General features: G+C 35.2%; 2 pseudogenes; one reads left to right on the forward strand and one right to left on the reverse strand.

Annotated features, from left to right (window-relative positions):
* The first annotated feature begins 281 nt into the window (after window positions 1-281).
* Window positions 282-1,774, forward strand: LOC132029738 (pentatricopeptide repeat-containing protein At1g03100, mitochondrial-like; annotated as a pseudogene).
* On the reverse strand, window positions 1,702-5,367 carry LOC132029739 (protein NRT1/ PTR FAMILY 1.2-like; annotated as a pseudogene).
* Between the last annotated feature and the right edge of the window lie 6,229 nt (window positions 5,368-11,596).

An 11,596-nucleotide genomic window follows, 5' to 3' on the forward strand; every position in this document is an offset into this window, starting at 1 on the left:
AGTATGCATAACCAAAATATCTTCCTATATTAATTTTCTCCATGACAATACAATACAAATTGACAAAATCATTTCTGGTCAGGTACCTTTACAGCCAAACTCAAATAGCCACCTTATCATAATTCATCCACTCTTAAGTTAAGGTTAGCATGTCAGAAAACTTGGTAATTTAGTGTTTGACAAAAAGAAAAGAAATTGATAATTAATCTCTAATATTTATAATTCCTTTGTCAACCAAGATTCAGCATGAAATGAAGAGCTAGGAATGCTACTTGGAGAAAATGATCACTCTCTGGAAGTTGAACTTGGGGTTAACAGCTTGCCCTTATTCTTTGCTTCGGTTATTTGCTGTCAATGGTGATTATATAGTTTTCAGAAATACAATTCAGTCTGGTTATATTATATAGTTTTCAGAAATACAATTCAGTCTGGTTATGTTACCTTCTCAAAAACAACAATTCAGTCTGGTTGGAGTAGTGAGATTGTCAATCGTTCAGCTCGCTTCTTTTGGGGCAATGTAGAGATTCAGAGTGGAGTCAATCGCACTGCATTTGGTCAGACTGCTCCATTTTCTACCATTGCTGGGACAATCCTTTTCCAGGCTCAACACCTTGGTAAAATATCTGAGGAGTTAGAAAGTGTGATCGATGAAGATAAACTTGACGATGCATGGGCTTTGTATGAGGGCCACATTCAAATGGCAGGATTTCCTAGAAAATCAATTGTTAATAAACTTGTAGCAGCTGGAGAGCGCTTATAGCTTGGTTGAACAAGCATTTGAGGAGAACAAACATGACTTGCTTGGGAGAAATACTCTTATCTATCTCTCTTTAGCTTTTGCCAAACGTGGATTACCTATTCCCGCATCTACTCTTATTAGGAAGCTTGTGGAAAAAGAAAATTAGCCGCCTGTGAGTGCTTGGTCTGCGATCCTGGCTTATATGTCACAAACCTCCACTGGAGCATACCTTGCCGTTGAATTGGTTCTTGAAATAGGTTACTTATTTCAGGATGGAAGAGTTGATCCGCGTAAAAAGTGCAACGAACCTCTGCTTTCCATGAAGCCTAAATGCTACCTGTTTTAACATTGCTTTAGCTGGATTTCTTCTGTTTGGAACTACTAGAAAAGCAGAGCAGCTCCTTGACATGATGCCTCGAATCAATTTGAAAGCTGATGCTACCTTACTAATCATAATGGCTCATATTTATGAGAAGAATGGACGAAGGGAGGAGCTCAAGAAGCTTAAGAGAGACATGGAAGAGGCCCCTAACGTGACCGAGATGCAGTTTCGTCAGTTCTATAATTGTTTGCTTTCATGCTCTCTGAAATTTGGAGATCTTGAATCTACATCACACATGGTTCTAGAAATGCTTCGCAAGGCAGAGAAAGCTAAAAATTCTCTTGGTGTAGCTAGTTTGCTACTAGACGCTTCTAGAAATGATACATCACGTTTAAATATCCCCCCAGAGGATGCACATCATCGAAAACCAGATGAATCGAAAAACTTAGTATCATATGAAGATCTCTCATCTCTGTAGAGACAGAAAGTTCTCAAAACTGCAGACCATTGCTAAAGACTTACTTGATGTCTTGGTAATTAAGTTGCAGAATCAAATTGAATTTATTACAACTGAACGTGGAATTCTCCAGCCTACCGAGAAATTATACGTCAAATTGGTAAAGGCTTTCTTTGAAGCCGGGAGAACAAAAGATCTAGCTGAATTTTTAATTAAGGCAGAGAAAGAAGATTCTCCAGTTTCAGTTGATAATTAACATATACATATGTTCTAGTACAACAACAGATAGTATCAGATACATATCAAGCTCCCTGATTACTGTATTTGGATTGTTTTTCTTCAACTTCCTGGTCAGGATAATTGTATCGGCAAATGAGAAGAAAATAAAGGAAGTTAACAATATTGAAGAAAGCAAGTAACCAGTAGTGATAATCTAAGTGACCCTTGTTAATATTACTTGACAACCAGCTAATTCCACCTCCACATGAGGTAACACTATCCACAACATTCACTACAAGACTCCCAAAAAAGCGAGATACAGCCATCCCAAGTGTGAAAATAGCCACAACAAAACTAGACATGCTTTTCGAAGCTCAGAGTAAAGGAACTCTACCAATCCGATTGCATTGAAAGCGTCAGCTAGTCCAAGAAGCACGTACTGTGGCACAAACCACATAGCCGACATGTTTACTGATGCATAATTTGCTATGTGCCGCCTTATGCCTTCTGTTATAGCTGAAAGTGTCATTGCTGCAGAAGAGAGAACTAAGCCTCCTGGCTATCTTGTATGTCTTCCCATCATTGGCACGAAAGCACGACCATAGAAGCCAATCCATATTATTAGTGTGCTTATAAAGACAGAAAAAGATCCGGCTGGTATTTCAAAATCCGAAAAGATATGTCTATCCATTGTCTTTGTTTGAAGTGTGGAAAACGAAAATTGGTTTAAGCTCAACTGAACCATTATGTTGCTGGACCACATGGGAACAACACTAAGAAGAGACTTCAAAGATACTACTTGTTCTACACTACAGAGTCTCCATGGATTTGAAGCAAATCCATCAGGATTTATTTCTATCTCTTTCAGGATCTTCAATTATGCAAGCTTATATCTAAACACACGTATAGCTTTAGCTAACACAGCTAATAGTAACATACATGGGGCTACGACATATTTGGCCAAGCTTCGGGGAAGCCAAAAATGCTTATGTTTTTTCCGGAAGTGCTTATTTTAGAAAATTGAGGTGTTCGGCCAAGCTATTAGGGAATAAATAAGTGCTTTTGAGTAATAGTAAAAGTTGTTTTTCAGAAACTAAAAAGAATTAGTATAAATATAAGGATAAAGTAGTCAAGTCATACAGGTCCCCCGCTTTGATTGAGTTAAAAGCGGGGAACCCTTGAGCATCAGCATTGAGTCTTTGAATGAATCAAGTGTCGGTCGTTCTAGCAGTAAGAGTCCTTCGGATGTTGAATGGTCTGGTCAACTCGCCCTTGACCTATTTTGATGTTGACCAAAAACCTATCTCTAAAGTGGAGCTTCCTTTGTTTTTTAAAAAATTACTCAGTAATTGATTTTGTCATTAAAAAAAAAAAAAAACTAAAAAAATTAGCTTTTCCTAGAAGCACTTTGGGCCAAGTACAAAGTACCGCTCTAATATTGACAAAAGTGTTTTTTTCAAATTGATTAGTCAAATACAAACTGCTACTTCCCGAAAGTACTTTTTCCGAAAGGACTTAAGACAAAAACACTTTTTTAAAATAAGCAAATTTTGGAAGCTTGGCAAAACAGGCTTATTATCTTGATGTAACTAAAATTAAACATAGGATACACTCCAAATGATTCGTACCTGAAGTTGTTTGTCCAGGCTTGAATCTCAGAATCGGACGATTGATGATAATAATTTTCATGGTTAACAGAGTGAAGATTGGTATTTCTTTTTCTAACAGCCGCAACAAGTACTTCAAAGAATCCAGTGAACAAGCTTTCACTAGCATTAACTTTGATAGACAGAGAAGAACCTAAAAGGAAGACTGAAACAGAGAAAAGCATAAGGATGGCAGGAATCCCAAAACCAATTTTCCAACCTAAAGCATCTTGAATAAAACAATCAAGGTAGTTGCAGTAAGTGTTGACATTCCAATAGTAGCATAGTACCGGTTGAAATAACTTCCCATAATCCTTTTGTTATTGGGATTTTCTTTGTTGTCCAATTGATCAGTGCCAAAGGCTATAGAACAAGGTCTAATGAAACCAGCTCCCACAGCAATTATCCCGAAAGAAAACAATATTACAAGGAATTGTACTGGTGTTGGTCTACTGCATTCATTTATCTCGAAATGATCACAAGGTAAAGGCCTCAGTTGTGGAACCATAGTGGTTAACCAAAGAATTGTCATTCCCTATGAAAAAATCAGAAAATTTGTCTCAGTAAAAGTAGTAAAGTCGAATTGTACATCACTAGAAATGCTATTAATCCAGCGACTTATCCACGGGTGAATGAGCTTCTTGATTGTTTTCCAACAAACTTCAACTAATAACTTGTTTGAGATCTATAAAAGGCTTCCATTTGTGACTGACACTAATGTTGAAATACTACATTCTCCTTATAGGGTACCTATAAAAAATGTACCCAGAACAACCTTGACTCATAAGCTATGGCATGCACGTAGAACAATACATAGACCAAACGGCCTAGAAATTTCATAAAGAGTTATTTCTACTGAATTAACAAGCCCACCGAGATCTATTTCAGTATTTTAAACACTACCGCAGAACTTAGTGCACTGGACTGCCCTTTTAAACACTACAGCTACAGCGGCTCACCATCTAGAAGGTGTGGCTTGGTTGATAGTGATTTTGTTTATAACATGATGATGATGATGATGGTTAGTTTAGTGGGCAAAAGCTCGCTAAGTGCTGGTCCTGGTCATGGCCCGTCCAATTTGGGGTATGACACTTTATTAAGTTAACAAATCAATACAGAATTGGAAACAACATCTTCCATTGTCAACTAAGTTCAAGATTTAGTTAAATTACACAACTCATTGAAATGTAGCACATCCTTACTGAATTTAGGGGAAGGGCAGTCTTCACAATGAAATAATTGAAGTGAGCCTACCCAAAATATATATCTTCTGACAACCAAACACCAGAAATTGACTTATTTTCCATAAAACATTTACCTTCATAATATACCATACACACCCATAAAGGAAATAATTAAGCTGAATTGACTAATAAACTTAAAGAGAAGTGTTATGGGACATACAAAAAGGCTGGAGATGGATCCAATAGCAACAACACTAAAGCGGCCCAAGAAAGAATCAGAAATAAATGCACCCAAAACGGCCAATCCATGTGAAAGAGCAGACCATATACTCAGTAAGCTTGTAGCTGTTACAGCTTCTAAATTATAAGCTTTCATCAAGTATATCACCATGTTTGGCTGCAATCCAAAACTTGCCACTTTCTCTAGTGTTTCATTCACTGCAAAAATTATTAAAACCACGCACAAAAAATGATTCTTGATCAAAATAACAAAAGAAAAAAAACATAATGAAAGCACCATAAAGATTTTGCATGACCTATGATGAAAGGCATTGTTTTGAGACCACCCTTTGTATAACATTTTGGCAAATGATTTATCAAGTTCTCTTCTTCCTCAGTAATTGCCATTTTTTTAAAGTGTTCTTTTTCTATTTTTTTTCTAATAGAATAGATAAATGTCACTATAGAGCTACCTTAGTGCTTTTGCCCCATATGTGGAGCATCTAGTGTCAAATATCCTCCTATTTTATTGCTGAGAGGTGGCACTTTTAAAGTAGGCACCTTTTTACAATTCAACCAGCGTAATTTCTACTATCTTACGGCTCCCTCCGTCTCAAATAATTTGTTATGGTTATTAAAAATAGTTATTCCATATTATTTATCAATTTAGAACTTTAAAGCAAAATTAATGAATTTTTTCTCACTTTACTTTTAATAGAATTTTGTCATTCATGGAAATGAAACACATAAATTCGAAACATTTAATGGAGAGAGATTATAACTTAGACATGAGTAAAAGTACAGTAGTCAAAACTCCCTCCTAATTAATATTTCTTAAGAGGCGTGTAAAATAAGAAAACCGATAAATAATTTGAGACGGAAGGAGTATATGGAATGGAAAGAACACAGCTGTTCAAATTGTACGTTCAGCATTATCAATGTATACCTTGTAATTTGACATATGGTTTCTTTTGAACAACTCTATTGGGAACCACCCAACAACCTCAAAGAGAATTTTCAATCAAAAACTTTGGTCTCTTCATATCCAAAATTTTCAGGTAAAAAACTATGTCTCTCTCTTTATCATTCATCCTCTGTACTTATCGCTGAGTTCTGCTTAGTTTTTCTATTTTATTTGTTTATACTGACTTGATTCTGATCATTAATTAGGTATGGACTGTGGGTTTCTATGTAGCTTGCAATGTGTTACTTCTCTATATACGACTATATATGGCTGCCTAAATGTGTGTGTGAATAGAATGCAAGCATACTTCATAAGAGTGGAGTGGAAATCAGTTATTGTAGGTGATAAAAGCTAATCTAGCAAGAATAGTTACTCGGGCCATTTAATTATAGGTGATGTTTTAGTTTTAAAATTGAAGGGAGGTAATTCAAGTTTTAATTATTGAAAGAGAGGTGACAAAATTTGATTAGAGATTAAGGGGCTTTGAGCTTGCCCAATAGTTTCATTTTTGACACGTTGGCCCTCAGTTTTATTTTTTATACTTTGCCCTCAAGTTTTATTTTTAACACTTTGACCCTAGGCTTTACTTTTAACACTTTGCCCCAAAGTTTTATTTTTAACACTTTGACCCAACCACTATAAACCCTAAAATACAAAAATCGGAAAAAAAAAAAATCCTCTTCAGCTCCGTTTTCTCCATTTTTGTTCTTCCCATCTCTTCGTCTTCTCTTCTTCGTACTGCTCTCTTCTTCTTCTTCTTCTTCTTCTTCTTCTTTTTCTTCTTCATCCGTCATAGCTCAAGAAAAAAAAATCATCCGATTTTACAATTTTTTGATTGAATGTCATTGGTGTAGCGCTGGCATTACTTCATAAGTGTTTTCCGGTCCATTGGTAAGTTAAACAATACTGTTTTGTTTCAATTGTTCATCTCGGTATAGTTGCCTTAGTTGCTGATTTTTCCCAGATTCGTAGTTACAGTAGCAGTATAGTTGTTGCAACAAGTTCTAAAGCTGTTGTATAAGAGCTTCTGAACTTTTTGCATCAGCTGTTGTAGTCCTAGTTTCTACAAGAGTTGTTGATAAATTATGAAGTTGTTGCAACAGATTTACTAATATGTTGCAACAATTACTAAAAATGTGAATAAATAATTTACAATAGCTGTTGTACTTTATGCAACAACTGTGAAATCTATTGGAGAGCTCCTACTCTTTCCAACAACTGAGTTACTTGTTGCAACAAGTATGATACTTGTTGCATCAAGTATAGCAGCTGTTGGACACATTTTACAGTTGTTGGATGAAACGGAGACTGAAGCTGTCTCTCCAACAAATAAGTGAGCTGTTGCAACTAGTAACCTACTTGTTGCAACAAGTATGTTATTTGTTTCAACATGTCACTTAGTTGTTGCATTTTGTTATGAAAATGCATAAAAACTAAAGTCGTCTCCAACAAGTAATCAAGTAGTTGGAACAAAGTTACATACTTGTTGCAACAAGTACGTTAGTCGTTCCAACAACTCATATAATTGTTCCATCTTGTTATGAAACAGACAGAGATCTGTCGTCCTCCAACAAATAAGTGAGTTGTTGCAACTAGTAACCTACTTGTTGCAACAAGTCGCTTATTTGTTCCAACAAGTCACTTAGTTGTTGTATTTTGTTATGAAACAGACAAATTGAAGCTGCCACCAACAAGTAATCAAGTAGTTGGAACAAGTTACATACTTGTTGCAACAAGTACGTTAGTTGTTCCAACAAGTCAGATAGTCTTTCCATTTTGATATGACATGGACAAAAACAAATAAGCGAATCAAGCAACTAGTAACCTACTTGGTGCAACAAGTCGCTATTTGTTCCAACAAGTCACTTAGTTGTTGCATTTTGTTATGAAACAGACAAACTGAAGTCGTCTCCAACAAGTTACCAAGTAGTTGGAACAAGTTACATACTTGTTGCAACAAGTACGTTAGTTGTTCCAAGAAGTCGATAGTTGTTCCATTTTGATACGAGACGTAGACAAAATCAAGATGTCTCCAACAAATAAGCGAGCTGTTGCAAACTAGTAACCTACTTGCCAGAAGTCGCTTATTTGTTCCAACAAGTTATTTAAAGTTGTGATTAAGTTAACTAATTTGGGTTCAAAATTACAAGAAAAAACCACTCAATTATGAACTTAATCATAAATTTAAGTGGCCTTTGGGCTTGGGGTGGTCAAAGCTGTCACCTAGAGTAATTTCAACACTTGACGCTCAAGCGTTGTAATTACTAGATGTGATAGCTTTGAACATCCAAGCTCAAAGGCCGCTCAAAATTGTGATTAAGTTAACTAATTTGAGTCCAAAATTTCAGAAAAAACCACTTAATTATAAATTTAAGTGGTCTTTGACTTGCGCTGGTCATGACTGATTTTCTTAAAACAAAATATCTTCAGGCACCATTAATGGGGGACTCAATAATAATAGGTGTTGATTGCCATTGTGAATGGATCGAGGTGAACAATCGATCTATTTGGCGATGGAAGGGTAGTCACATGTTAGAGACGATAGCGATGACTGTCCCAAGAGATGTTGAGTTTGATGATTTTGTAAACTTAGTCATTAACTATTGTGAATTAACTTCAGGAACCGAAAGACCTTGTCATCACTTACATGCATAGCTCTTTTGAAAACCAGAGGGTCTTGCCTTTTAAGATAACCGATCAAGGTCGTTTGCGTACTTATTTGAAAGATGTAGCTAGGCCCATTTTAAGGGTATACGCGGTTGGAAGCCCGGTCGAGAACCATAATTTAGCTCAAGACCAACAAGATGTGTTAAATGGTAAATTGGATGGGGTGGATATGGATATTCCAGGTAACAGAAGTGCGAAGCCCCATGGAAGTGGGGGTGAGCCGATCCATATACCCGAACTTGCGAGTAATACATCGTGTGCTACACAATCGTCACAGTCCAGCCATGTTCAAGATGATGAAACAGGTTTTTATAAACGAATGTCATTCAATTCGCGAAGTGTGTATTGCTTTAGATGTGAACATCTGAAGTGCAAGTGGTGGCCGAGGGATGTGAAGCTTTTAAGTTCTAGCAAACACGGAAGAAGGTGGACAAAGAGGGCTATGCGGAAAAAAAAACGCTCCTTATGCAAAACAGTTGGCCACAAAAAAACAACATGTCCAAGCCGAAAATGCTCCATGGTTGTAAATTGCATTATGTTGTAATAATAGTTATCTGTTGGATCTTTATGACATTTTAATGTTATTCTTTCTTAACATGGTAATTTATATTATTGGTGATTGTGAACTTGGTTTAAATGATATGTTGTTCGTGTTCAAATCGCTAATGTGTATATTCTTGTTAATAAATTGTTGTACAGTTTCCAACAAGTAATGAATTTGTTGCAATAGCTCTGTAACTTGTTGGGTTTTATCCAACAAGTAACAAGACTTGTTGCAAAAGAACTAGTAAGTCATTGAACAGACTACAAAAAATCGGAGTTTTTAAGCAGATACAACTAAGTTATATGTTGGGTTTTTTCCAATAAGTGGAGTGACTCAAGTTTTAATTATTGAGTAGAGGGAATCAACCACATTCAGTGATAAACAATGTAAATCAACCATATTTAGTGATAAACGATGGAAATCAAACAAGTGGAGTGACTTATTACAGAAAATGAGTAACTTGTTGGGTTTTATCCAACAAGTAACAGGACTTGTTGCAGCAACTAGTAAGTCGTTGAACATATTACAAAAAAATCGGAGTTTTTAAGCAGATGCAACTAAGTTATATGTTGGGTTTTTTTTCCAACAAGTGGAGTGACTCAAGTTTTAATTATTGAGTAGAGGGAATCAGCCACATTTAGTGATAAACAATAGGAATCAACCATATTTAGTGATAAACAATGGAAATCAAACAAGTAGAGTGACTTGTTACAGAAAATGAGTAACTTGTTAGGTTTTATCCAACAAGTAACAGGACTTATTGCAGCAACTAGTCAGTCGTTGAACATATTACAAAAAATCAGAGTTTTTAAGCAAATGCAACTAAGTTATATGTTGGGTTTTTTCCAACAAGTGGAGTGACTCAAGTTTTAATTATTGAGTAGAGGAAATCAGCCACATTTAGTGATAAACAATGGGAATCAACCATATTTAGTGATAAACAATGAAAATCAAACAAGTGGAGTGACTTGTTACAGAAAATGGGTAACTTGTTGTGTTTTATCCAACAAAAGTAAGGACTTGTTCAATAACTTGCTCAGTTTGCTGCAACAGATACTACAATTGTTGCAACAGATACTACACTTGCTGCAACAGATACTACAGCTGTTGCAACAGATACTACTTGGTTCACCCATATTTAGTGATCAATAAAGGGAATCATCCATATTTAGTGATAAACAATGGGAATCAACCATATTTAGTGATAAACAATGGAAATCAAACAAGTGGAGTGACTTGTTACAGAAAATAGGTAACTTGTTGTGTTTTATCCAACAAGAGTAAGGACTTGTTCAACAACTTACTCAGTTTGCTGCAATAGATACTACACTTGTCGCAATGAGATACTACACTTGCCGCAAATCGATACTACAGTTGTTGCAACAGATACTACTTGGTTCACCCATATTTAGTGATCAATAAAGGGAATCAGTCATATTTAGTGATAAACAATGGAAATTAACCACATTTAGTGATAAACAATGGAAATCAATCATATTTATTGATCAATATATATACTCAAGCAATTTGAAGGTGTTTTGGGTCCGGATAAATGATCAACTAAGTCCAATACGCACTAAATGGAGTGATCATTGGAGTGAATTGATGTGAACTTCTTGATTCACCCATATTTAGTGATAAACAATGGAAATCAATCATATTTATTGATCAATATATATACTTAAGCAATTTGATGGTGTTTTGGGTCAGGATAGATGATCAACTAAGTCCAATACACACTAAATGGAGAGATCATTGGAGTGAATTGATGTGAACTTCTTGATTCACCCATATTTAGTGATAAAAAATTGAAATCAACCATATTTATTGATCAATATATATACTTAAGCAATTTGATGGTGTTTTGGGTCAGGATAGATAATCAACTAAGTCTAATACGCACTAAATGGAGTGATCATTGGAGTGAATTGATGTGAACTTCTTGATTCACCCATATTTAGTGATAAAAATTTGAAATCAACCATATTTATTGATCAATATATATATATCTACTATAATCATTAGTAATTTGTTGCAACTTCTTTCACAACTGTATGATCCGTTGCAACAAATTAGTAACTTGTTTAAACAGATTAGTTACTTGTTGGAACGGATTAGTAACTTGTTGAAACAGATTAGTAATTTGTTGCAACTTCTTCCACAACTGTAAGATTTATTGCAACAGATTAGTAACTTGTTTAAACACATTAGTTACTTGTTGGAACGGATTAGTAACTTGCTGAAATAGATTAGTAATCTGTTGCAACTTCTTCCATAACTGTATAATCTAATGCAACAGATTAGTAACTTATTTAAACAGATTAGTTACTTGTTGGAACGGATTAATAACTTGTTGAAACCGATTAGTAATTTGTTGCAACTTCTTCCATAACTGTATTATCTAATGCAACAGATTAGTAACTTATTTAAACAGATTAGTTACTTGTTGGAACGGATTAGTAACTTGTTGAAATAGATTAGTAATTTGTTGCAACTTCTTCAACAATTGTATGACCTGTTGCAATCATTCAGGCTACTTGTCAAAACAGATTAGTAGATTAGTAATTTTTTGCAACTTTTTTAACAATTGTACTATCTGTTGCATTTGTTGCAACAAAGATTCATAAATAATAAT

This window comes from Lycium ferocissimum, chromosome 9 (assembly GCF_029784015.1).
Source record: "Lycium ferocissimum isolate CSIRO_LF1 chromosome 9, AGI_CSIRO_Lferr_CH_V1, whole genome shotgun sequence".
NCBI lineage: Eukaryota > Viridiplantae > Streptophyta > Magnoliopsida > Solanales > Solanaceae > Lycium > Lycium ferocissimum.